Consider the following 27,784-nt stretch of genomic DNA (forward strand, 5'->3'; position numbering starts at 1 on the left):
CTGAGGAACCCAACACATCCATCCAAAAAGATCTGTGTACACATATGTTCTTGGCAGCACAATTTGTAATAGCCAAAACCTGGAAGCAACCCAGGTGTCCAACAACAGATGAGTGGCTGAGTAAGTTGTGGTATATATACACAATGGAATACTACTCAGCTGTAAAAAATGGTGACTTCACCGTTTTCAGTCGATCTTGGATGGACCTTGAAAAATTCATGTTGAGTGAAATAAGTCAGAAACAGAAGGATGAATATGGGATGATCTCACTCTCAGGCAGAAGTTGAAAAACAAGATTAGAAAAGAAAACACAAGTAGAACCTGAAATGGAATTAGAATATTGCACCCAAGTAAAAGACTCTGGGGTGGGTGGGTGGGGAGAATACAGGTCCATGAAGGATTATAAATGACATAGTGGGGGTTGTATTGTTAAATGGGAAACTGGGGAATGTTATGCATGTACAAACTTGACCCCAGGAGTCAGGCGGTAGGGCAGCAGATTAAGTGTATGTGGCGCGAAGTGCAAGGACCGACATAAGGATCCTGGTTCGAGCCCCTGGGTCTCCACCTGCAGAGGGGGGAGCTTCACAAGTTGGGGGAACAGTACTGCAGGTGTCTCTTCTTCCATTTGTCACTGACTTCTCCCTCTATATTTTTCCGTCTCCCACCTGCCATCAAAAAAAGAATAAATAAATAAATAAGAAAAATGGTTACTGGAGATGAGGGAGCTGTGGAGCTGCCAAGTCCCAGAAATAACTCAAGTAGCAAAAAAAAAATTTTTTTACCTTGATTTTTCATGTTCTTCTGAAGCAGAAGCTTTACAGGTGGAGGCTAGGCAGTGGTGCACGTGTCTAAGCCCACACAGTACTTTGCACAAGGATCCAGGTTCAAGCCCATACTCCCCACCTATAAGGAGGAACACCTCATGAGTGGTGAAGCAAGTAGTGCTGGTGTCTCTTTCTGTCTCCCTCTCCATCTCCCTCTCACCTCTCAGTTTCTCTCTGACCTATCAAAAGAAGAAAGGAAAAAAGGGGGAGGAGAAGGAGAAGGAAAGAAGAAATAAATAGAATAGTTTCACAGGTAGCCTAGAGCCTGGGTACAGAATGAGATATTCAATCTTCAGTCAGCCGTTTGGATACACAAAACGGGAGTTGGGAGACAGCTCGTGTGGCAGAGTGCACACCTTATCATGCTTGAGTGCCCAGGTTCAAGGCCCTGGCCACCACACCAAAGGGAAATTTCAGGAACAGTGAAGTCATGCTACAGTGTCTCTCTCCCTCCTCTCGTTTCTCCCTCTCTGCCTTCTACCCACTATCTGAGGGGGACAAAAGAGTTCACTGGCATGGTGGTGAATGCACAAACAAAGCCACAGGAAGCCCTGTCAGGAAAAAAAAAAAACTTTCTGGTACTCTCTGGGTACCCAGAATTCATAGGGCCAGGAAGATAAAGATACAAGGGACAGTCCGCACTCTTAGGGACCTGCCATTCTGCTTATAAACAGCTGAGCAAAGCACAGTGAGACTCATAGTATAATGGACACATTCATCTAGTTAACAGACCCCATCATCACTTCTTTCTTTACCAGCGACTTTTAAGTTCTGCCATGTACAAGAGAGTAGATATAGAGTGACTTTAATGGCATCTTTGCAGTAAGGTGAAAAAGAAAGACCATCAAAAATAATGCACAAGGTCAGCAAAATAGCTCTCTTGGAAATGCACTGCTTTGCCACGTGTAGGCCCAGGTTTGAGCCCAGGCCCCATTACACTGAAGGAAGCTTAGGTGCTCTTGTTCTCTCTCTCTCTCTCTCTCTCTCTCTCTCTCTCTCTCTCTCCCTCTCCCTCTCCCTCTCCCTCTCCCCCTCCCTTTCTCTCTCCCTCTCCCTCTATGTAATCTTTTTATTTTATGTATTTATTATTGGCTAGAAACAGAGAAATTGATAAGTAAGGGAGAGATAGAGAGGGAAAGAGTCAAAGAGACACCTGCAGCTCTGCTTCACCACTTATGAAGCTTCGCCCTGCAGGTGAGGACTGGGGGCTTGAACCCAAATCCTTGAGCACTGTAATGTGTGCACTTAATTAGGTGTGCCACTGCCTGGTTTCAGTCACCCCCCCCCCCGACCTCCGCTCTGGCTATCTCTGCTTCTACCTAAAAAATAAACTTAAAATAAAAATAATAATTCACATAGCATAATGGTTATGCAAACAGACTCTCATGCCTGAGACTCCAAAGTCCCAGGTTCAATCCCCTGTACCACTATAAGCCAGAGCTGAACAGTGCTCTGGTTAAAAAAAAATTAATAAGTAATAATAATAATAATAATAATAAGGGAGCCAGGCGGTAGCGCAGCAGGTTAAGCGCACGTGGCGCAAAGCACAAGGACCGGCGTAAGGATCCTGGTTTGAGCCCCCCAACTCCCCACCTGCAGGGGAGTCACTTCACAGGTGGTGAAGCGCAGGTCTGCAGATGTCTGTCTTTCTTTCCCCTTTTCTGTCTTCCCCTCCTCTCTCCATTTCTCTCTGTCCTATCCAACAACGACGACATCAGTAACAACAATAACTACAACAATAAAGCAACAAAAGGAAATAAATAAATAAAAATAAATAAATAATAATAATAATAATTCACAAGTGCGAGGCATAGGTCCCAAGTTTGATCCCCAGAACTACATAGGCCAGAGCTTGACAGTGCACTCAGCTCTGTTTCTGTCTCATAAAAAACAAATAATAAATCGGTGAGTCGGGTGGTAGTGCACTCAGTTGAATGCATATGTTACCATGCACAAGGACCCAGGTGTGAGCCTCCATCCCCACTTGCAGTGGGGAGGAGCTTCATGAGCCGTGAAGTAATAGGTGTCTCTCTTTCTCTCTTCTTATTTCCCCCTCCTCTCTCAGTTTCTCTCTGTCCTGTCTAATGAAAAAAATAATAATTAAGAAGGAAAGAAGAGAATTGGGGTAGATAGCATAATGGTTATGCAAAGAGACTTTCATATCTGAGGCTCTGATGTCCCAGGTTCAATCCCCCACCAGTATAAACCAGAGCTGATCAGAGGTCTGGTGAAAAGAAAAGAAAAAAGGGAAAGGAAGGGTGGAGGGGGGAGGGAAAAGGAAGGGAAGGGAAGGGAAGGGAAGGGAAGGGAAGGGAAGGGAAGGGAAGGGAAGGGAAGGGAAGGGAAGGGAAGGGAAGGAAAGGAAAGGAAAGGAAAGGAAAGGAAAGGAAAGGAAAGGAAAGGAAAGGAAAGGAAAGGAAAGGAGAAGGGAAGGAAGGAAGGAAGGAAGGGAGGAAGGAAGGAAGGAAGGAAGGAAGGAAGGAAGGGAGGGAGGAAACTTCCAGGAGAGGTGGATTCATAGTGTCCTCACTAAGCCCCAGTGATAATCTGGTGACAAATAAATAAATAATCTAAAAAAATAATGAATCACCACTTAAATAAAGACAATAGGTAGGATTCTCAATTTTTTTTCAGATCAGGTGGAAGAGAGGTACAATTTCTTCGCTGTCTTCAGTCCAAATAGTTTCTGCTTTGAAACTCATCTTCCCTGTGGAAATAATAAACTCGCTCACTTTTTGAGCTATTTCCTATGCTCCCCAGACCTTGGCTCTAGGTTCCATGAATCCAAGTACTGAGTGACATCCAAGTATTGAGAAGGACAGTGGGGTGGTTGCTGGGCTCCCCTCCCTCCTGTGCGATGTCTTCAGAATGTCACCCTCATGTCTGCCTCAGGTCTGGGGCTCCATTTCTGAGCGCTGAGTTGGTGGGAAGGTGAGACCAGACTTCTCACGCCATTCTGTGCAGCCACCAAAAGAGATGAGAGGCAGATTCATATGCTACTATGAAAATTTTCCAGATTATATTGCCAAGGGGAACAAAGCTATTATGGAGAGAAAAGGGGGTGGAGGGAGGATCTTACCTTGTGCTACTACTCATGAAAGAAATGGAGGAATGTGACTATCCATAAGTATTTGCTTATATAAGGACAACAGAAGGGAAATGAAAGGAAATAAGAGTAACAGGAATAAACGCTGCAGTTCTTTGGATAATACATTGCTTGAACCAGAGGGCTTGAAACCATGCAGATATTTTTGTGCAACTATTAGGCCTCAACACCCTGGGCTGGGGAGAGGGAAACATCACAGCAGTGTCTCCTAGTGCCGCACTGCTCCCTTGTGGTATGTCAGGGGCTCAAACCTGGGCTCCATTTATAGCAAGGAAGACAGCCTGCCAGGTGAGCTAGCTCACTAACTCACTGTGGAATTTTTTTTTTTTTTTACAAGTACATAAAAAGCTGGAGAAACAACACAGTGGTTCTGCAAAAAGACTTTGATGCCTACAGCACCAGTGGTCCCAGGGTCAATCCCCAGCACTGCCACAAGTCAGAGCTGAGCAGTGCTCTGGTAAAATTAATTAATTAATTAATTATTAATTAATAATAATAAATAGAGGCAGGGAACTGGGTAGTGATACATCTGGTTAAACATACATATTACCACGTGCAAGGCCCTGGGCTCAAGTCCCCGCTCCTCACCTGCAGTGGGGGCGGTTCATGAGAACTGAACCAGGACTACAGGTCTCTCTCTCTTTCTCTCTCTCTCTCTCTCTCTCTCTCTCTCTCTTTCCCTCCCTACCTTTTCCCATCTCTGTTTTTTTATTTTATTTATTGGTTTGATAGCACAGAGAGAAATTGAAATGGAAGGGGGAGATAGAAAAGGAGAGAGAGGGAGTCGGGCTATAGCGCAGTGGGTTAAGCGCAGGTGGCGCAAAGCACAAGGACCGGCATAAGGATCCCGGTTCAAACCCCGGCTCCCCACCTGCAGGGGAGTCGCTTCACAGGCGGTGAAGCAGGTCTGCAGGTGTCTATCTTTCTATCCCCCTCTCTGTCTTCCCCTCCTCTCTCCGTTTCTTTCTGTCCTATCCAACAACGACGACAATAATAACTACAACAATAAAACAACAAGGGCAACAAAAGGGAATAAATAAATAAAATAAAATATTAAAAAAAAAGAAAAGGAGAGAGATTGGAGTGGCAAAATCAGTTAGCATGCGGTGCTTATACAGAAAGGGAGAAAGAGAGAGAGAGAGAGAAGAGGGGAAGGGGAGAGAGAGAGAGAGGGGCAGAGAAAGGAGAGAGAGAGAGAGAGACCTGCAGCCCTGCTTCACCAGTCGCAAAGCTTTCCCCCTACAGGTGGGGATCAGGGGCTGGAACCTCGGTCTTTGTGCTTGGTGACATGTGCAGTCAACCAGGTGTTCCACCAACAGCTCCAATAATGACCATGATTAGTTTATTTTTTAAATATTTTTTATTCATTTATTTGTTTATTTATTAATGAGAAAGAAAGGAGGAGAGAAAGAACCAGATATCACTCTGCTATATGTGCTGCCAGGGACTGAACTCAGGACCTTGTGCTTGAGCGTCTGAGGCTTTGTCCACTGCACCTTCGCCCAGACCTTCCCATCTCAATTTTTATCTATACTATCTAATAAAAATAGAAAGGATGGAGCTAGGCAGTGGCACACCTGGTTAAGCGCACACACACCCAAGTGTGCAAGGACCCAGGTTCTAAGTCCCTGGTCCTAACCTGCTGGGGGAAATCTTCACAAGTGGTGAAGCAGGGCTGCGGGTGTCTCTCTGTCTCTCTCCCTCTCTGTCTCCCCCTCTCCTATTTCTATCCCTATCCAATAATTAAAAAAAATTAAATTAAAAAATAGAAAGAAAAAATGAGTGGTGGGTTCATAGTACCTGCACCAAGCCCCAGCAGTAACCCCAATGGCAAAATAAATAAATATGAAAAGGAAGGAGGGAAGGACGTAAGGTTAGGCTGTGGTGCCACCAGCTGAGTGTGCATCGTATCATGCACAAGGATCTGGGTTTAAGCCCATGGTCCCCACCTGCAAGGGGGAAGCTTCACGAATAGTGAAACATTGTTACTGGTGTCTGTCTTTCTTTACCTCTCAATCTCTCTTCTCCCCTCAATCCCTCAATTTCTCCCTGTCATATCAAAAGAAAAAAAGGGGGGGAACTGGCCACCTGAAGGAGGAGATTCATCATGCAGACATCCGGCCCCAGTGATAACCTAGTGGCAATTCAAATATTTATTATTTTTTAATTTGATAGCACCAATTAAGAATGGAGTGGAGGTCGGGAGGGAGAGAGAGAGAGACCAATAACACTGCTCCATCAGTCATAAACTTCCCTCCTGCAGATGGGTTGCAGGAACTTGAATTTGGGTCCTTGTCATGGTAAAACTAACAACTAAGATATTATCACAGAAAATGGAGAAAGCATAAGTAAATGGAAAAACAGCCCATGTCGTTTAGATTGGAACTCTAATCTATTGAGGTAAACATTTTAATGATACTAAGTTGTCTTAGTTTTGTGGGGGATATTTAGCATAGTGATTATGCAAGGAAACTCTCATGCCTAAGGCTACGAAGTCCCATGTTCAATTCCCCCCCCCCCAATCACAATAAGCCAGAGCTGAGCAGTGCTCTGGTAAAATAAATAAATAACTACAAAGTTTTTAGTGTTCAGATCATATACCTTCTCAGCTAAATTTATTCCCAAGCATTTCATTGTTTCAGTGCTCTCATGGATAGGAACCTTTATGGATTTTTTTTTTCTCCTTTACAGATATTTTGTTCTTAAGAGTCTAGAAAGACAGCTGGATTTCACATACTGTTTTGCGTCTGCACCTTTCTTCAGTTTGTTGATTAGTTCTGAAAGAGTTTCGATGGAGTCCTCAGGGTTTTCAGAATCTACGATTATATCATCTGCAAACAAAGCCAGTTCTTTCTCTTCCTTTGCAACTCAGAGGCCTTTTGTTTTTGTTTTGATTCTCTTGTTTAATGGCTCTGATGAAGGCTTCCAGGACTATGTTGAATAGAGGTAATGAGAGTGGGCATTATTTTCTTGTTCTTAATCACACAGAGGGTGTTCATCATTTCATGTTGAGTATTATATTAGTTCTGTGTGCTTGTTGTATAAGATCTTTCTTCCAATGAGGTGTGCTCCTTTCTTAAAGCCTTTATGATAGAAAGATGTTATGTTTTATCAAATTCTCTTTCTGTATCTACTGAGATAATCCTGTGATTTCATCTTTCATTCTGTTAGTGTAGGGTATCATATTTAATTATGTGTGTTTGTGTGTGTGTGTGTGAATGTATGTTGGACCAGCCTTGGCTATCCAAGGGTAAGTCCCAGTTAATTATAAGGCATAATTCTATTAAGGATCTACTGAAATTATTTTACTAATATTTTGTTGAATTTCTTGCATCCATATTCATCAGGGATCTTGGCCTATAATTTTCTTTTTTTTTTTTAAGTTTCCTTATCTGAATTTGCTAAGAGGGAAGTACCGGTCTCATAAAATAAGTTTGATAAGGTGAGTCCAGGCAGTGGCACATGTTACAATGTGCGAGGACCCAGGTTCAAGCCCCCTGTTCCCACCTGCAAGGAGAAAGCTTCGTAAGGATGAAGCAGGGCTGCAGGTGTCTCTCTCTGTCTCTCTCCCTCTCTATCTCCTGCTTCCATCTCGGTTTCTCACCATCTATCCAATAAATAAATGAATGAATTAAAAACAAAACAGAAATAATTTTTTTAAAAAAAAAAAGAAGGTTTTAGAAATAAACCTTCCTCTTCATCTCTTTGGGAGAGTTTTTCTGAATAGTTGGTCTTAAGTTTCTTTAAATGCTTGGTAGAATCTACAGATGAAACCATCTGGCTCTGGGCTTTCCTTTGCTGGAACATTTTTGATTCCCAATTGAACATCCTTACTTGTAATTAGTCTATCCAGACGTTCTCATTTTTCACAGTTCACTCAGTAGATTCTATGTTTCTAGGAATTTATTCGCTTCTGGATTTCTAGTTAATTGACATGTAATTGCTCATACAGTTTCTTGTGGTCCTTTGTACTTATTTCTGTGGTTCCAACTGGGATGCCTTCTTTCATTTCTGACATCATTTGATAGTTCTTGTTTTTTCTTTTATTTACATGATTGTTTTGAGTAGAGACAGAGAGAATGTGAGAGGGGAGGGAGATATAGAGAAGGCAAAAGAGAGAGATACCTACAGCCCTGTTCCCCCTTGTGAAGCTTCCCCCCAGCAGGTGGGAACCAGTGCTCAAACCCAGGTCCTTGCACACTGAAATGTGCATTCTACCAGCTGTGCAACCCTCCCCCCAGGGCTTCTCTTGCTCTCCTTTTGTCATTTGGTTATTTTCTTTTGATATATCTGGCTATGAAATTCTGCCCTTTTTCTGGTCCATCTTTGAGAAACAGAATTCTCATTTTTCGTTCATATTTCATGTTTCTCTGATATCTGTTCTCTTTCTTCTCTGGCATTCATTATCTTCTTTTTAAAATTTTTTTATATTTATTTATTTATTCCCTTTTGTTGCCCTTGTTTTTTTAAATTTTTTATTTAAGAAAGGATTAATGAACAAAAACATAAGGTAGGAGGGGTACAACTCCACACAATTCCCACCACCCAATCTCCATACCCCACCCCCTCCCCTGATAGCTTTCCCATTCTCTAGCCCTCTGGGAGCATGGAACCAGGGTCGTTGAAGGTTGCAGAAGGTAGAATGTCTGGCTTCTGTAATTGCTTCCCCGCTGAACATGGGCGTTGACTGGTCAGTCCATACTCCCAGTCTGCCTCTCTCTTTCCCTAGTAAGGTGTGTCTCTGGGGAAGCAGAGCTCCAGGACACATTGGTGGGGTCTTCAATCCAGGGAAGCCTGGCCAGCATCCTGGTGGCATCTGGAACCTGGTGATTGAAAAGAGAATTAACATACGAAGCCAAACAATTTGTTGAGCAATCATGGATCCCAAGCTTGGAATAGTGAAGAGGAAGTGTTAGGGAGGTACTCATTGCAAACTCTAGTGTGCTTCTGCTTTCAGGTATATATTTTGCAGTAGTTTATGGATACGTGTGAACATAAGCTCTCTCTCACAGAAATTGGTGTATATCTAGGTTATGGGACTTTGTTAGAAAGTGAACTACCTGAGATGAAATTAGAGTGTACTATAAAAGGAAAGGTCTCACCCGAGTAATGAAGCTGAAGGGTTGTCATTCCACATGTGAAGTCTCTGGACACAGTCTGAGGTGAAGCATGTTGAGGTGGCAATCGTTGCGTTGGTTAGGTTGTGATCGGCAGATGCAATATTATTTGGTTTGGATTGGGAGATGCATACGGGAAAGTGGGTCCTATCCAAGGGTTCCAGGACTGGGGGAAGTAGGGGCTCTATAGTGGAGATGTGAGGTTTCTGCTGTCTTAGGGTTCAAAAAGACAATCGATAGTTAATGTTATCATCACATTATTTGTTAATTGGGTTAACTTTGAAAAGTCCTTTTGTTATGGTTTGCTGTACAGTATCCAGTATCTTGTATATAGCTGTGCTATTGGATGCTTCTAATCTACTTGGTCTAGGCTTTTGAGAGAGTCTGCATATCAAATACACAGCCTATATATTAAAAAGATTCAGTTTGTGTTTTGAGAAACTTTGAGACATACAATTGATTTTCCCCCTCTCATATTAATTAACTACTGATTTATATGTCTACATTTTGCTAGGAGTGTACATAAACACCATTCCCACCACCAAAAGACTGTGACTCATCCCTCCCGCCCACTCCCACCCCCCACTGGCCCAGGAAGCTGCATGTCTACCCCTCACCACAGGGTTTTTACTTTGGTGCCCTACTTACAATTTGATCAGGTCCTGCTTTTAGTTTCCCTTTCAGATCTTCTTAGTCAGCTTCTGTTGATGAGTGGGATCATCCCATACTCATCTTTATCTTTCTGACTTAGTTCACTTAACATAATTCCTTCTAGCTCTGTCCAAGATGGGTCAGAGAAGGTGGGTTCATTGTTCTTGATAGCTGCATAGTATTCCATTGTGTATATATACCACAGCTTTCTCAGCCACTCATCTGTTGTTGGGCACCTGGGTTGCTTCCAGGTTTTAGCTATTATGAATTGTGCTGCTATGAACATAGGAGTACACACCTCTTTTTGGTTGGGTGTTATGGAGTCCTTGGGGTATAACCCCAGGAGAGGAATTACTGGATCATATGGAAGGTCCATGTCTAGCCTTCTGAGAGTTTTCCAGACTGCTCTCCACAGAGGCTGAACCAATTTACATTCCCACCAGCAATGTAAAAGGGTTCCTCTGTCCCCACAGCCTCTCCAGCATTTGTTGCTGCTGTCCTTTTTGATGTATGCCATTCTTACAGGAGTGAGGTGGTATCTTAGTGTTGTCTCAATTTGCATTTCTCTGACAATCAGTGACCTAGAGCAGTTTTTCATATGTTTGTTAGCCTTTTGGATCTCCTCTGAGGTGAATGTTTTGTTCATATCCTCTGCCCATTTTTGGATGGGGTCATTTGCTTTTTTGGTGCTAAGTTTGCTGAGCTCTTTATATATTTTGGTGATTAGTTTCTTGTCTGATGTATGGCATGTGAAGATCTTCTCCCATTCTGTGAGGGGTCTCTCTGTTTGTTTAATAGTTTCTTTGGATGTGCAGAAGCTTTTCAATTTGATGTAGTCCCATTGGTTTGTTTCTGCTTTAGTCTTCCTTACAATTGGGTTTGATTCATCAAAGATGTCCTTGAGGTGTATGTGGGAAAGTGTTTTACCAATGTTTTCCTCTAAGTATTTGATTGTTTCTGGTCTGACATCTAGGTCTTTGATCTATTTGGAGTTGATTTTTGTTTCTGGTGAGATAAAGTGATTCAATTTCATTCTTCTGCATGTTTCAACCCAGTTTTCCCAGCACCATTTATTGAAGAGAGCCTCCTTTTTCCATTTAATCCTTTGGGCCCCTTATCAAAGATTAGATGCCCATAGGTGTTGGGTGCCCTTGTTTTTTTATTGCTATAGTCTGTTGTTGTTATTGATGTCGTCGTTGTTGGATAGGACAGAGAGAAATGGAGAGAGGAGGGGAAGACAGAGAGGATGAGAGATAGACACCTGCAGACCTGCTTCACCGCCTGTGAAGTGACTCCCCTGCAGGTGGGGAGCTGGGGGCTCGAACCGGGATCCTTAAGCCGATCCTTGTTCTTTGCACCACATTCATTATCTTCTGATAGCTGTAGGCTTATCTGGTTCATTTCCTCTCAGGTATAAATTGACATTGTTAATTTGAGATCTCTTTTTGTGTAATGTAGACAGTTATTGTTATTTGTTTGTTTGTTTGTTTTTGCCACCAGGGTTATCGCTAGGATTCAGTGCCTGAATCACAACTCCAACACTTCCCAATAGCCTTTTTTTTTTCTTTTTCTTTGACAGAGAGCAAGTAGAGAGAGAGAGAGAGACAGAAGAAGCAACATTGTAGCACTCCTCCTCTCATAAAACTTCCCCCTTGCAGGTTGGAACTAGGGGGTCTTGAACCCTGGTCCTTGCACATGGGAAAGTGTGCACTCTACTGGGCGCACCCACACCCAGCCCTATGTATGCAGTTATCATTACTATAAATCTATCCCTTCCTTACAACTGTTTTTAAAAATATTTTGCTTATTTATTATTGGATAGAGACAGAGAGAAGTTGAGAGGGGAGGGGGAGATAGAGAAGGAAAGAGGCAAAGAGACACCTGCAGCCCTGCTTCACCATTCGTGAAATTTTCCCCCTGCAGGTGGGGACAAGGGGCTTGGACCCAAGTCCTTGAAACTGTAATGTGTGCACTTAACCAGGTGTGCCACTGCCTGGCCCCTACAAACAACTGCATATAAATAAATATATACTATATATTTATATATACTATATATATATACTATATATATATATATAGTATATATATATAGTATATATAAATATATATAAATATATATATAAATATATATATAAATATATATATAAATATATATATATACTATATATACTATATATATATACTATATATATACTATATATATATACTATATATATATACTATATATATAGTATATATATATACTATATATATATATATATATATAGTATATATATATAGTATATATATAGTATATATATATACTATATATATAGTATATATATATACTATATATATATATATATACTATATATATATATATATATGAATGAATGATATCTTATAGGTTCTAATATCTTGCATTTCTGTTTTCATTTATTTCAAGAGATGTTTTAATATCCCTTCTGTTTCTTCTTTGACCTGCTGGTTACTTAGTAACATGTTGCTTAACTTTCACCTATTTGTAGATTTTCTAGCTCATGTCATGTCACTGATTTCTAGTTTCTTACCTTAGGGGGAAAAAATCACCATTGTGATTTTAATCTTCTACAATTTATTAGGATTTAACATGTGTCTACCCCAGAGAAAGGTGTTGTGAGGAGTGTGTATCCCACTGTTGTCAGGTAGGATATTCTGTACAGGGAGCTGGGTGGTAACACAGCAGGTTAAGTGCACATGGCGCGAAACGCAAGGACTGGCATAAGGATCTCAGTTCGAGCCCCCAGCTCCCCGCCTGTAGAGGGTTGCTTCGCAAGCGGTGAAGCAGGTTTGCAGGTATCTGTCTTTCTCTCCTCCTCTATGTCTTTCTTTCACTCCTCTCTCCATTTCTCTCTGTTCTATCCAACAACAACAGCAATAACAACTACAACAAGTGCAACAACAAGGGCAACAAAATGGGAAAAATGGCCTCCAGGAGCAGTGAGTTCGTAGTGCAGACACCGAGCCCCAGCGATAACCCTGGAGGCAAAAAAAAAAAAAAAAAAGAAGAAGAAGAATATTCTGTACGTGTCTCTTAGGAATTTGGGGTCTAAAATATAGTTCATGTCTAGCATTTGTATTTCACTTTTATCTGGATGACATAGGTATGTATTGCTGAAAGTGGGCAGTTGACAGTATAAACTTAAGCCAAAAAAATGATTATGAGAACAAAAGGCCATTACAGAACAACAGAGAAATCAAGTCATTAAAAGCATATAATAGGGGGCCAAATGGTGGCGCATCCAGTTAAGTGCACTTATCACCATCCTCAGGAACCCAGGTTCGAGTCTCCGTACTCCACCTGCAGGGGGGACACTTCGTGAGCACTGAAGCAGGTCTACAGGTGTCTCTTTCTCTCCCCTACTCTATCTGCCCCTACCCTCTCAATTTCTCTCTGTCCTATCCAATAAAAAAGAAAGGAAAAATTTTATGCATGTGCAAACTATTGTATTTACTGTCGACTGTAAAACATTAATCCCCCAATAAAGAAATTAAAAAAAAAAAAAAAAAAGGAAAAGAAAATAAATGGCTGCCAGGAACTAAGGATTAGTAGCACTGTGATAACCCCAGTGGCAATGGGGGGAAAAAAAGAAGAACATATAATAATCATTAATATATGTGTAGCCACAACACAGAACACAGTATGCTGAATGAACATCTTCACACTCACATAGCTGAAGGTAGAAGTGACAACAATACCATACAATAGTAGTCATAGTCAGACACAGCAGTATCCTATTTTCAACAACTTATTGTTTGTACTGCTCTTCCGGGGTAACTTCAGAGTTGCTGTCTTCAATCTCAAAGATTCTTCTTTTTACTAGGCTCACTTGGCTATAGATGTTCTTTGCATTTATTTTAAGATTTTATTTATGTGCTGCCAGGGATTGAACTCAGCACCTCATGCTTGAGAGTCCAAGGCTTTATGTACTGAGCCATCTCCCGGACCACCATTTTTTTGTTTCAGTTTCATTCATTGTATTTATTCTTCAGCCTCAGAGCTTCTGTTTTGTTTTGATTTTTTTTTTCTCCCTCTCTTAATAATTGTGACCTCTTTGCTTAACTTCTCATTTTATGTGTATGTCATTCTCTTGATGTTGTTGTATTTCTGTGTTTTCTCATCACTCCTTTGGGTTTTCTTAAAATGGGTATTTTGGGGAGGCGGAGCTACGAGCAGCAGATCGCTTTCTCTCCTCTCCTCTCCTCTCCTGGATCAACTAGGAATACCAAAGGAGACCACCCGGACCGAAACAAGACAGGACTAGAATGACCACAGAAACCCAGTAAATCACCCGTGAGTACAAACACGCGTGGCTGGTGACAGAGAGGAGAGAGGGGCCTAAGGAGAGATTAAGTGACTGCTAACAGTTCGACAGTTTGTCAGTGGAGACACCACCTCCAGTCTGCTCCACCAACAAGGGGACAGCTGAAGGGAGGAAAGGACTCCCCAGAGACTCACCAAGTACAACTCTGAGTCTCCATTGCTACTACCCCCAGAATCTGGAGCAGCAACAGGGAGGGACACCAGGGCACAGAGATCTAACCGGAAAACTCAGGAGAAGACCTATACCTCGGTGGCATAGCTGAAGGGCTGTGAAAGTCTCTTTGCATAACCACTGGATTATCTCTGCCACACCCTGCTTTATCTCTTGGTCAGGAGTCATTGATTAAGCCAAGAAGCCTATTGATAGTTTAAAAGCCCTCAGGCTACCATAGCCTACAGGGGAAAAAAAAAAAGGCTTTTACACCACTGAACTCCAACTCAGGGATTGAAAAAACTGTTAACTTATATAAAATGGTTAAAACAACAAGAAAAAATAATGGAGACTTGAACCAGGACAAGAGTCCAGCTAAAAGTCCTCCAGAGGGCGAAGCACAAAACAACGAGTTCAACATCCAAACATTAGCTAAGGAAATAATAACAGGAGTGAGTAAAGAATTTGAAAAAATTGTAATCAGAACTGCAGGAACAACAAATGAGAATATGGAAGAAAATTCTAATAATCTCATGGTTATTAGAGAGCTGAAAGCTGAAATCGCTGAGCTAAGAAGGCAACTAGCTGAACAAGCTAAAACAGTATCAGAGCAGGGCAACAAAATAGATGAACTCCAGAAAGCAGTAGAGGGCAGAGAGAATAGAATCAATGAGGCTGAAGACAGAATTAGCAAGATTGAGGATGAATTAGAGACAACTAAAAAAGAAGTAAGAGATCTCAAAAAGAGATTAAGAGATGCTGAAAACAACAACAGAGTCCTATGGGATGACTTCAAAAGAAACAATATATGCATTATTGGCTTACCAGAGGAAGAAAGAGAAGGGGAGGAAGAAAGCATTCTCCAGGCCATAATAGCTGAAAATTTCTCTAGTCTAGACAACACCAAAGACATCAAGATTCAAGAAGCCCAGAGGGTCCCAAACAGAATTAACCCAGACCTAAAGACACCAAGACATGTCATACTTAGATTGGAAAGGAATAAGGATAAAGAAAGGATCCTCAAGGCTGCAAGAGAAAAACAAAGAGTCACCTACAAAGGAAAACCCATAAGATTAGCAGCAGACTTCTCCATACAAACACTACAGGCCAGAAGAGAATGGCAAGATATCTATCGAGTGCTCAATGAGAAAGGCTTTCAGCCAAGAATACTATATCCTGCTAGATTGTCATTCAGACTAGATGGAAGCATCAAAACCTTCTCAGACAAGCAACAGTTGAAGGAAGCAACCATCACCAAGCCTGCCTTGAAAGAAGTTCTGAAAGGTTTCCTATAAACAACCAGACCACCACAAATAGAACATATATCAAAACACTCTAAAACTCTACAAGAATGGCGTTAAAATATCTTCAATCTTTGATATCAATAAATGTCAATGGCCTGAATTCACCTATTAAAAGACACAGAGTAGGAAGATGGATCAGAAAACACAACCCAACAATATGTTGTCTACAGGAAACTCACCTAACGCAACAAGACAAACACAGACTTAAAGTGAAAGGATGGAAAACTATCATTCAAGCCAATGGCCCACAAAAAAGGGCAGGAACAGCTATTCTCATATCTGACATGATAGACTTTAAAATAGATAAGATTAAAAAAGATAGGAATGGACACTACTTAATGCTCAGAGGATCAGTCAATCAAGAGGACTTAACAATTATTAATATCTATGCACCCAATGAGAAGCCATCTAAATACATCAAACTTCTACTGAAAGAGCTACAGCAATATATTAACAGTAACACAATCATAGTAGGGGACTTCAACACCCCACTATCTCAACTTGACAGATCATCCAGGAAGAAAATCAGTAAAGACATAAGGGAGCTAAATGAAGAGATAGATAAACTAGAACTATTGGACATTTTCAGAGTCATTCATCCCAAGAAACTGGAATACACATTTTACTCAAATCCACATGGATCATTCTCAAGGATAGACCATATGTTAGGCCACAAAGACAGCATCAGCCTATTCAAGAGCACTGAAATCATCCCAAGCATCTTCTCAGACCACAGTGGAATTGAACTAACTCTTAACAATCAACAAAAGAATAGTAACAGTACCAAAATGTGGAAGCTCAACAGTACACTTCTTAACAACTTCTGGGTCAAAGAGGAAATCAAGGAAGAAATCAAAATGTTTCGAGAGTTCAATGAAAATGAAGACACAAGCTATCAAAATATTTGGGACACAGCTAAAGCAGTCCTAAGAGGGAAGTTCATAGCTATACAAGCACACATTAGGAAACAAGAAAAGGCACAAATAAACAGCCTGATTGCACATCTCAAAGACCTAGAAGAAGAACAACAAAGGAATCTTAAAGCAACCAGAAGGACAGAAATTACTAAAGTTAGGGCAGAAATAAATAACATTGAGAATAGGAAAACCATACAAAAGATCAATGAAAGTAAATGTCGGTTCTTCGAAAGAGTAAACAAAATCGACAAACCTTTAGCCAGACTCACAAAACAAAAAAGGGAGAAGACCCAAATAAATCGGATAGTAAATGAAAGAGGAGAAATCACAACAGACACTGCAGAAATTCAACATATCATGCGAGGCTTCTATGAACAACTATATGCCACCAAGCTAGAGAACCTGGAAGAAATGAATGATTTCCTAGATACCTACCAACTTCCAAAACTAAGTAAAGAGGAAGTGGATAACATGAACAGGCCCATAACAGCTAATGAAATTGAAACAGTTATCAAAAATCTTCCCAAAAATAAAAGTCCTGGACCAGATGGTTTTACAAATGAATTCTACAAAACTTTCAAAGAAGAACTAATACCTCTACTTTTAAAAGTCTTCCAGAAGATTGAAGACACTGGAATACTCCCTGCCAGCTTCTATGAAGCCAACATCACCCTGATACCAAAAGCAGACAGGGACACAACCAAAAAAGAAAACTATAGACCAATATCTCTGATGAACATAGATGTGAAAATATTGAACAAAATTCTAGCCAACCGGATACAGCAGTATATCAAAAAATTGTTCATCATGACCAAGTGGGGTTTATCCCAGGCATGCAAGGTTGGTTTAATATACGTAAGTCAATCAATGTGATCCACCACATCAACAAAAGCAAGACCAAAAACCACATGGTCATATCAATAGATGCAGAGAAAGCCTTTGACAAAATACAACATCCCTTTATGATCAAAACACTACAAAAAATAGGAATAGATGGAAAATTCCTGAAGATAGTGGAGTCTATATATAGCAAACCTACAGCCAACATCATACTCAATGGTGAAAAACTGGAAGCATTTCCCCTCAGATCAGGTACTAGACAGGGCTGCCCACTATCACCATTACTATTCAACATAGTGTTGGAAGTTCTTGCCATAGCAATCAGGCAGGAGCAAGGAATTAAAGGAATACAGATTGGAAGAGAAAAAGTCAAACTCCTTATTTGCAGATGACATGATAGTATACATGGAAAAACCTAAGGAATCCAGCAAGAAGCTTTTGGAAATCATCAGGCAATACAGTAATGTGTCAGGCTATAAAATTAACATTCAAAAGTCAGTGGCATTCCTCTATGCAAACACTAAGTTAGAAGAAATTGAAATCCAGAAATCAGTTCCTTTTTCTATAGCAACAAAAACTATAAAATATCTAGGAATAAACCTAACCAAAGAAGTGAAAGACTTGTATACTGAAAATTATGAGTCACTACTCAAAGAAAAAAAAAAAAAAAAGAAAAAAAAATGGGTATTTTGAAGTATTTATTGAGTGACTTGTAGATCACGTGTTCAGGATCATCAACCCGAAGACAATTGTGATGCCTCACTGGATAACACCTTTCCTTGATTTTTTGTTGTTGTTGTTGTTCTTGCCTCCAGGGTTATCACTGGGGTGCCAGCAATACGAATCCACGGCTACTGGAGGCCATTTTTTTCCATTTGATTGGATAGGACAGAGAGAAATTGAGAGAGGATGGGAGATAGAGAGGGAGAGAGAAAGCATCCCCCTGCAGGTAGAGAGTGGGGACTCGAACCCAGATCCTTCCGAGGGTCTTTGTGCTTCATACTGTGTGCACTTAACTAGATACATCACCGCCCAGCCACTTTCCTTGATTTTTTTTTTCATGACCTCGTATAGCTTTCTTCAGTTCTGAGTCGGTTCAACCTCCTCCAGTCTCTACTAACTCCCTGTGGGCAACAAATGTCTTCTGCCAGTCCAGCTAAGGATTCTGGAGTTTTCACAGATCACCTATGGATCCACCCTTCTTGCTTCCTCTAGTGGCAGGATTCTGAAGCTTCTGTGCCTTCTGCATTCTGCCATACACCAAGCCAAGTGCTGATAGCCTCCCTTCTCTGTTTTCCCCAAGGCAGCACTTCTCTCAAGCGTACACTCTCTCTGGTCCTTAGATTCATGCCAGCATTCACACTGCTGGAAAGCTGGGCTTTCACAAAGACTCCCTTGTCTGTGGATGACTGTGCATGACAGATTGTGTAAGATGGTTGAATCTGCCAGTCCCAGTTCAGGACGCCATATGCTGGTCCCTGTTCAGGGCACCATTTGCCGGTCCCAGTTTGGGGCACCAGTTGCCAGTCTAGCTTCGCAGGCAGGAGACAGATGACCAGGGACTCATGGCTAAGCTGGGAACGCAGTTCAATCTTTATTGACAAGCAGGGATATAGTTCAACAACCTAATTTCTTCTAATCTTTCTTCATTCGAAAGCCCTGTCTTTTATGTCTCCTGAGGCAGAAGTGTCAGGAAAAGGAAGTACATAGGATAGGGAGTGGGGAGAAGGAAAATAGTGCACCAGTGGGGATTAAACCAAAGATTTAAACAATGATTATGTAAATAGACCACAGCCTCAAGCAATGCAACAGAAGGGGTCTTAGAAGAAGCAGAATTTAGAAGCATACCAACATTTCCCCCTTTCTTTTTAACTAATGGCCATAGTATCAGGAGTGTGAGGTGAACAGAAACCTATATCATACAGGCATTTTCAAAAGAACTGGCACAAGACATGGAGGAACAAGTAGAGCAGCAAGAACCAGTGTGATGTCAAGGGGAGGCCTGAGGGGAGGCGTTTCCTGCCTCAAAGGGCAAGTCCTAGCAGGTGAAAAGGCATATCCTGCCTCTGGGGGCATCTCTTGCCTCTGGGGGCGTTTCATGCCTCAAAGGGCATTTCCTGCCTCTGTGGGCATCTCTTGCCTCTGGGGGCATCTCATGTCTCAAAGGGCGTTTCCTGCCTCTGGGGGCAGGACCTAGTAAGGAGGGGGGGTTTCTGACTCTGGGAACAGAGCCTGCAGGTGAGGGGACATTACCTATAGAGTCCCAAGGCTTTGGCTGCAAAGTCGATGGACTGATGTGGTCAGTCTTTGAGAAACCCAGCAGCATAAAGGGAAACTGCTGTAAAGTTGTGTAAAGTGTCCAAGAGGTGTACCAGTAAGTTTGATAGAAGTGTCGGTCCAAAGCAGATGACCATGGAAGAAATGCCAGGGGATGAAATGCTGCATGTCTGTCTTGATGCGGAAGGTCAGCCACCGAAATTCCGCTTTTCTGTAGAGAGTGAGCTTTGGAGTCTGTGAATCTGTTTCTTCAGGTTGTGCCAGGTCACATCATTGGTTTCGGGGGGAGGGTGTTGTAGTCATGCCATTTTGTTAGCGACGTCAGAGAACAGGGGTCCAAATGGATTTCCAGGGATTCCATATGAGCAGATGCTTTTTCATGTGAAGACTTGACAGCTATAATTCACTTACTTGTGAAGCAAAACTTGTAACAGATTAGAAGTTTACTATAATTGATAACTCCATTATAATTGGAAGTCCTTTCTAGTATGATTTTAAGGTTGTTTAAACAGTTTAAACCAATAAAAGAACCATGGTTAGAAGCCTCAGGCATGAGAATCATTAGCATAACCATTGTGTTATCCACCCCACCCATACTCATACAGTTTTCAAGATTAAACATTTCCAAGATGTAAAAAATCAAAAGAGAAAAAAACAATTTTTTGGACTGTTTCTGGATGTCTCTAGAAATCATGGCTGTGTCCAGCATTTTTTTTAAGTCAATGTCATACAAAAATTCAGTCATTCAAATCACTCTCTTATGAAATGCAACTGAAAGCAGACAGCAAACTTAAGATATTCAGAGAGAACACCGAGGGGGGAATCGAGAGAAAAGCAGTAGGCAGTTTTTGCTTCTTTCACCTTGAACCAGATTATCCAGATCTCATCATGTAGCATCATGAGTCCCCGGAGGGTGTCCTAGTCCAAAAAGCTCCTCGAAATTCCATTTAGGGTGCTTCTGATGGTTCCTGCTGGATTGCTGCAGGCACCCATTTTTAAAAATGTCTTCCTATCGAAGGAAGAATCGAATCAGGAGGGTAGAACTAACCATGTGTCTCCATTCTTGGGGACTGCCAGGGTACTGGAGAATGCTCTTCAAGTTAGAGTAGTCCTTCTCCATGGGAAACATGGAAGAGGAAATCCAGAAAGTCCCAGGGAAAATCTACATGCATCTTCCAAGCTCTACGATCACGGTCATAAGGAACCAAAAGTGTGGCCCAGAGCAAAATGTAGTCCTTCTCCTTGGGAAACATGGGAGAGGGATTCCAGAAAGTCCAAGGAGAAATCTTCATGCATCTCCCAAGCTCTATAATCATGGTCATAAGGAACCAAAGTTCCCGGTCAGGGCATGGCACCCCACACCATGGCTAAGAAGTTCCCACGGTGGGGCAGGCGGTAGCGCAGCAGGTTAACAGCATGGTGCAAAGCTCAAGGAACAGCATAAGGATTCTGGTTCAAGCCCCTGGGTCCCCACCAGCAGGAGGGTCACTTCATAAGTGGTGAAGCAGGTCTGCAGGTGTCTGTTTTTCTCTCTCTCTCTCTCTGTCTCCCCTCCTTTCTCGATTTCTCTCTGTCCTATCCAACGACAATAATAACAATGACAACAACAAGGATAACAGCAAAGGCAACAAAATGGGAAAAATGGCCTCCAGAAGCAGTGGGTTCATAGTGCAGGCGCCAAGCCCCAACAATAACCCTGGAGGCAAAGAAAAAACAAGTTCCCATGGAACTGCAGGAGTCACATCTGGGGCAGAGTTGAAGCTTCTTTATTTGTTGCCTGCTAGATGGACATATGAGACTCCTCCCTGGTTCCTCAGAACATGTTGCTATCTCCCACCATTTACACACAAAAAAAGTGTTTATACGCCTGTGTGGCTACCAACTGTTGAGTTGGGGCAAGAGTAGAGATGATAACAAAAAGATGTTGTATTCCGCCACCACGTTGATTACTACCATAGTTCTTCCTGTGAATAATAAACAGTAGTAGTCAGTGATCTATAGGTTTTTTTTTAATTTATTTATTGGATAGAAACAGAGAGAAATTGAGAGGAAGCAGGAAGAGAGAGGAAGAGTGGGGGAGGGAGAGAGAAAGAGACCTGCAGTACTGCTTCACCACTTGTGAAGCACCCCCCCAATAGGTGGGGACCAGGGGCTTGAACTGGGATCCTTGAAGACTGTAACATGTGTGCTCAACCATGTGCATCAATCCCCGCCCCTTCCCTCTTTAAAAAGAAGTTTTATTATCTTTATTTATTGGATAGAGACGGCCAGAAATTGAGAGGGAAGGAGTTGATAGAGAGGTAGACAAACAGAGAGGCACCGGCAGCCCTGCTTCACCACTTGCAAAGCTTACCCCCTACAGAAGGGGACCAAGGGCTTGAACCTGGGTCCTAGCACATTGTAACTTGTGCACTCAACCAGGTGCACCACCAACTCCCCCCCCCTTTTTTTTTAAGATGTACTTCCTTACTGTGAGAGTGAAGGTTCCCCAGAGCACTGCTCAGGTGGTGATGGGGATTGAACCTGGGGCTTCTGGAGTCTTGAGCATGACAGTTGAAGTTCTGACAGGCTGAGCTACCTCCCTGATGCAATTTGGTTTTTTGTTTGTTTGTTTGTTTGTTTGTTAACGGTGGGGCTCAGGGCCTGCACAACTTACCTACCACTCCTGGCAACTGGTTGGTGGTTGGCTGGCTTCTTTCTTTCGTTTCTATAGACAAAGAGAAATAAAGGGGAGAGACAGAGGGACAACGAAAGAGAGAAACCTACAGCACTGCACGTGAAGCTTTACCTCTTATTCCTGCAGATGGAGACCAGGGATTTGAACCTGGGATCCAAGTGTGTTGGTATGCTTCTAAAACCCCTTCTGTTTCATTGGTTTAATCCCCCCTGATTAACACTGTATTCTATTTACATAACCACTGTTAACTAAGCACTACCCTGCCTGCAGGGCATTGGTTTAATCCCCACTAGTTCATGATGTCTTTTTGCTCCATCCCCTCTCGTAGTACACCCTGATTTGCACTAGTCACTTTTTGCTCCACCCTCTCTACATCACATCCTGTTTACACCCTACTTGGCAAGTATATTAGTTTTAATTTAGTTTAGCTGAGCTTGGCTTAGATTGTGCTGCATTCTGCATGAATAAAGACCGAAATGCGTACCACACAGCCATGAGTCCCTAGTCGTCTGACTCCCACCCGGGAAGCCAGCCCAACACAAGTGCATGGTAACATGTGTGCTCTGCTGAGTACACCACTGCCTAGCCTCCAGTTATTTTAAAAGTAGGTCTTCCCTCGATCCTCCCACTAGAAATCTTAGAAATCATCAAGTCAATAGCAAAAAGCAACTGCAGTGTCCATGTGACTGCCAGATATCACTCCTCAGGAGGGCCCCTGGGAGAGCTGTCTGGGCCGGCTATCAGAGGAGCCAGGAGCACTGTCATCCCAGTCTGTGAGAAAGCTCTCCAATGCCACATGGAGCTAAGAGGTGAAGGCCATATTGTCTATCTCTTGGAGAGACTCCTGCTAGCCAGAGGTGTGATTAACAGGGTTATGTGATTAGCATGCTTATGACAGTCGTCTGAAACACATCAGTTAACATAACTGAACTCATAATGAAACTAGAACCAACTACTCCTCAACTCAGGATCACTTTTCAAAGTTACTAAGGAACCATCTCTTCAATTTTGAAAGACAAAAAACAAGACAATAATAAGGAAAAATAACCATATATTTTTCCTGCCCTGTTTTCTACCACTTGCTATGACCATCTGACTGAATCAGTAATGAGAGGAAAGACTTTCCTCCCCCCAAAAGGATTTCAGTGTGAAAAGGCTTGAGGCTGGCAGAATAGCTCACTTAAATAGTGCGCAGGTTTGAGCCGCTCAATCTAGGTTCAAGCCAGGCCCCCACCCACCACATCAGAGGAAGCTGCTATGCTTGTCCAGGCTTCATTTTGTTGCTAGGGAGAGTCCCATGTCTTGATCTGCAGATGTGTAGCAATCAATACTAAAATCCTGGAGTAGGTACCACTGGTCATTGTGTCTGATCTGTTTAGTATGCTTCATTTATTTTGCTAACATTTTACTGAGGATATTTGCTATTCTGCAATTCAGGGGACATTATTTCCAGAGTGTATATATCAGAGTAAAACAGGCCTCAGAACATCAATTTAAATGTGTTCCTTCTCCCTTGACCACTAGGAAAGTTTGAGAAGAATGAGTATTTGTTCTTTCTAGTTAGGGTAAAATTCACAAGGAAACCCATTATGGTCTTGGTTTCTTCTTTGTTGTCTTTTATACAGAATCAGTGTCCTTACTAGTCTGTTTGTCTGGGTTTTTATGATTATTATTATTATATTTTGGTGAATTGTGTATTCCTAAAAAATTTTTTCTGTTTCTTCCAAGGGGTTCAGTCTTTTGTCTTTTTTTTTCTGTAATTTTTTTCATAGTAGTCTCGCATGACTCTTTGTATTTCTGTGATACCTGCTAAATTATCTACCTTTCATTTATTTTTTTTTCTTATCAGAGCATTGCTTATCTCAGGTTTATGGTGGTGCAGGGGATTGAACCTGAAACTTTGGAGCCTCAAGCATGAGAGTCTCTTTGCATAACTATTATTTGGGCAAACGCTAGAAGAAGAAGAACTATTATGCTATCTACCCTCACCCTATGATTATTTTTAAATTTCCCCCAGGGTTATTTCTAGGACCTAGTGCAGGCGCTACGAGTCCATCACTCCTAACAACAACAACAACAAAAAGTTCTTTTTCTTTTGTTTTTTTTTTCCCTACTTTCTTGGATAGGACAGAAAGAAGTTAAGAGGAGAAGGGGAGACAGAAAGGGAGAAAGAGAGACATCTGCAGACCTGCTTCATTCATGAGGTGTCCCACCTGCAGGTGGAGAGTGGGGACTCAAACCCAGGTCCTTCCTCACTCATGATACTGTGTCTATTCAACTATGTGCGCCACCACTTGACGCCCCCTCATTTATGGTTTTTTTTTTTTTTTTGGTTTTTTTCTTGCTTCCAGGGTTATTGCTAGGGCTTAGTGCCTATACTGCTCTTGGAAGCCTTTTTTTTTGCCATTTTTGTTGTTGTTACTATTGATGTGGTTATATAGGACAGAGAGAAATTAAGAGAGGAGGGGAAGACAGAGAAAGATACACACCTGCAGACCTGCTTCGACACTTGTAAAGCGACTCCCCTGCAAGTGAGGAGACAGGGGCTCAAACCGGGATCCTTGTGCTTTGCGCCACCTGTGTGTAACCCACTGCACTACCACCCTCCACCCTCATTTATGATTTTTTTTAATATTTATTTATTTATCCCCTTTTGTTGCCCTTGTTGTTTTATTGTTGTAGTCATTATTAATGTTGTTGTTGTTGGATAGGACAGAGAGAAATGGAGAGAGGCGGGGAAGACAGTGAGGAGGAGAGAAAGATAGACACCTACAGACCTACTTCACCACCTGTGAAGCGACCCCTCCTGCAGGTGGGGAGCCGGCTGGGCCGGGGGGGGGGGGGGGGGGAGGGACTCAAACCAGGATCCTTTCACCAGTCCTAGTGCTTTGCACCACCTGCACTTACCTGCTGGGCTACCACCCGACTCCCTCATTTATGATTTTAAACTTGGGTCCTTTCTATCTTTTTCTGATTGTTGGTCTACATAAAGATTTTTCTATTTTGTTTGCCTTTTCAAGACACCAACTTTTTCTATGATATTTCTGGTCTCTGTTTATGCCCACTTGTATTTGTTATTTCTCTCCTTCTACTAATCATTAGGTTAGTGTTTATTCTTTACCTAGTCCTTTTAAGGTATAAAATTGGATTCTTTGATATCTTTGTTTTATGTTAATTTCATGGTCAATCACTAGAAAGCTCCCTCCTAGAACTGACTTCATTGAATCTCATAAGTTCTCTGAATCCTTCTTGGATGTGTATTCTCCCCCACCCCCACCCCAGAGTCTTTTACTTTGGTGCGATACGCAAATTCCATTTCAGGTTCTACTTGTGTTTTCTCTTCTGATCTTGTTTTTCAACTTCTGCCTCAGAGTGAGATCATCCCGTATTCATCCTTCTGTTTCTGATTTATTTCACTTAATATGAATTTTTCAAGGTCCATCCAAGATCGGCTGGAAACAGTGAAGTCACCATTTTTTATAGCTGAGTAATATTCCATTGTGACTGTATACCACCACTTGCTCAGCCACTCATCTATTATTGGACACCTGGGTTGGTTCCAGGTTTTGGCTATTACAAATTGTGCTGCTAAGAACATATGTGTACACAGATCTTTTTGGAGGGGTGTGTTGGGTTGCTTAGGATATATCCCCAGGAGAAGAATTGTAAGGTCATAGGGTAGGTCCATTTCTAGTCTTCTGAGAGTTCTCCAGACTGTTCTCCACAGAGGCTGGACCAGTTTACATTCCTGCCAACAGTGCAGGAGAGTTCCTTTGACCCCACACCCTCTCCAGCATTTGCTGCTGCAACCTTTTCTGATGTATGACATTCTCACAGAAGTGAAGTGGTATCTCATTGTTGTCTTTATTTGCATTTCTCGGACAATCAGAGACTTGGAGCATTTTTTTTTCAATTCTTCTGTCATTTTTTTTAATTTATTTATTTATTGGGGAATTAATGTTTTACATTCAACAGTAAATACAGTAGTTTGTACATGCATAACATTCCCCAGTTTCCCATTTAACAATACAACCCCCACTATGTCATTTATCATCCTTCATGGACCTGTATTCTCCCTACCCACCCACCCCAGAGTCTTTTACTTTAGTGCAATACGCCAATAACTTGGAGCATTTTTTTCATGTGTCTCTCAGCCTTTTGGATCTTTTCTGTGGTGAATATTCTGTCCATGTCCTCCCCCCATTTTTGGATGGGGTTATTTGTTTTCTTGTTGTTGAGTTTGGCAAGCTCTTTATATATCTTGGTTATTAGCTTTTGTCTGATGTATGGCATGTAAAGATCTTCTCCCATTCTGTGAGGGGTATCTTGGTTTGGGTAGTGGTTTCTTTTGCTGTGCAGAAGCTTTTTAATTTGATGTAGTCCCGTAGGTTTATGCTTGCCTTAGTCTTCTTTGTAATTGGATTCCTTTCATTGAAGATGTCTTTAAAATGTATGCGGAAAAGAGTTCTGCCAATATTTTCCTCTAAGTATCTGATAGTTTCTGGTCTAACATCAAGTCCTTGATCCACTTGGAATTTACTTTTGTATTTGGTGAAATATAGTGGTTCAGTTTCATTCTTTTGCATGTTTCAACCCATTGTTTCCAACACCATTTGTTGAAGAGACTGATTTCCCCATTTAATAGTCTGGGCCCCTTTGTCAAAGATTAGATGTCCATAGGTGTGGGTGCTTACTTCTGGGCTCTCAATTCTATTCCACTGGTCAGTGTGTCTATTCATGTTCCAGTACCAAGCAGTTTTGATGACAATGACTGTATAGTAGAATTTAGATCTGGGAGTGTGATTCATCCAGTTCTGTTCTTTTTTCTCAAGATTGTTTTGGCAATTCTAGGTATCGTTTGGTTCCAGATAAACATTTTAGCATTTGTTCTATTCTCCTTAAAAATGTGCTTGGGATCTTGAATGGGATAGCATTAAATTTGTAGATGGCTCTGGGTAGTATATTCGTTTTGATTATGTTAATTCTTCCAACCCATGAACATGGAATATCTTTCCATTTCTTTGTGTCTTTTTCAATTTCTTTGAGTAGTGACTCATAATTTTCAGTATACAAGTCTTTCACTTCTTTGGATAGGTTTATTCCTAGATATTTTATTGTTTTTGTTGCTATAGTAAAAGAAATTGATTTCTAGATTTCATCTTCTTCTAGTTCATTGTTTGCATAGAGGAATGTCATTGACTTCTGAATATTAATTTTGTAGCCTGACACCTTATTGTATTGCCTGATGATTTCCAAAAGCTTCTTGCTGGATTCCTTAGGTTTTTCTATGTATACTATCATGTCATCTGCAAATAGGAAGAGTTTGACTTCCTTCCAATCTGTATGCCTTTAATTCCTTGCTCCTGCCTGATTGCTATGGCAAGAACTTCCAACACTATGTTGAATAGTAATGGTGATAGTAGGCAGTCCTGTCTAGTACCTGATCTGAGTGGGAATGCTTCCAGTTTTTCACCGTTGAGTATGATGTTGGCTGTAGGTTTGCTATATATAGACTCCACTATCTTCAGGAATTTTCCATCTATTCCCATTTCATTTTTTGTAGTGTTTTGATCAT

The 27,784-nt window shown here is 41.5% G+C and overlaps 1 protein-coding gene across 7 annotated transcripts in view; it reads left to right on the forward strand.

Annotated features, from left to right (window-relative positions):
* OTUD7A (OTU deubiquitinase 7A) overlaps window positions 1-27,784 on the forward strand; it is a 294,139-nt gene that overhangs the window by 192,817 nt on the left and 73,538 nt on the right. The window lies entirely within an intron of this gene.

Source organism: Erinaceus europaeus, chromosome 20 (genome assembly GCF_950295315.1).
Source record: "Erinaceus europaeus chromosome 20, mEriEur2.1, whole genome shotgun sequence".
NCBI lineage: Eukaryota > Metazoa > Chordata > Mammalia > Eulipotyphla > Erinaceidae > Erinaceus > Erinaceus europaeus.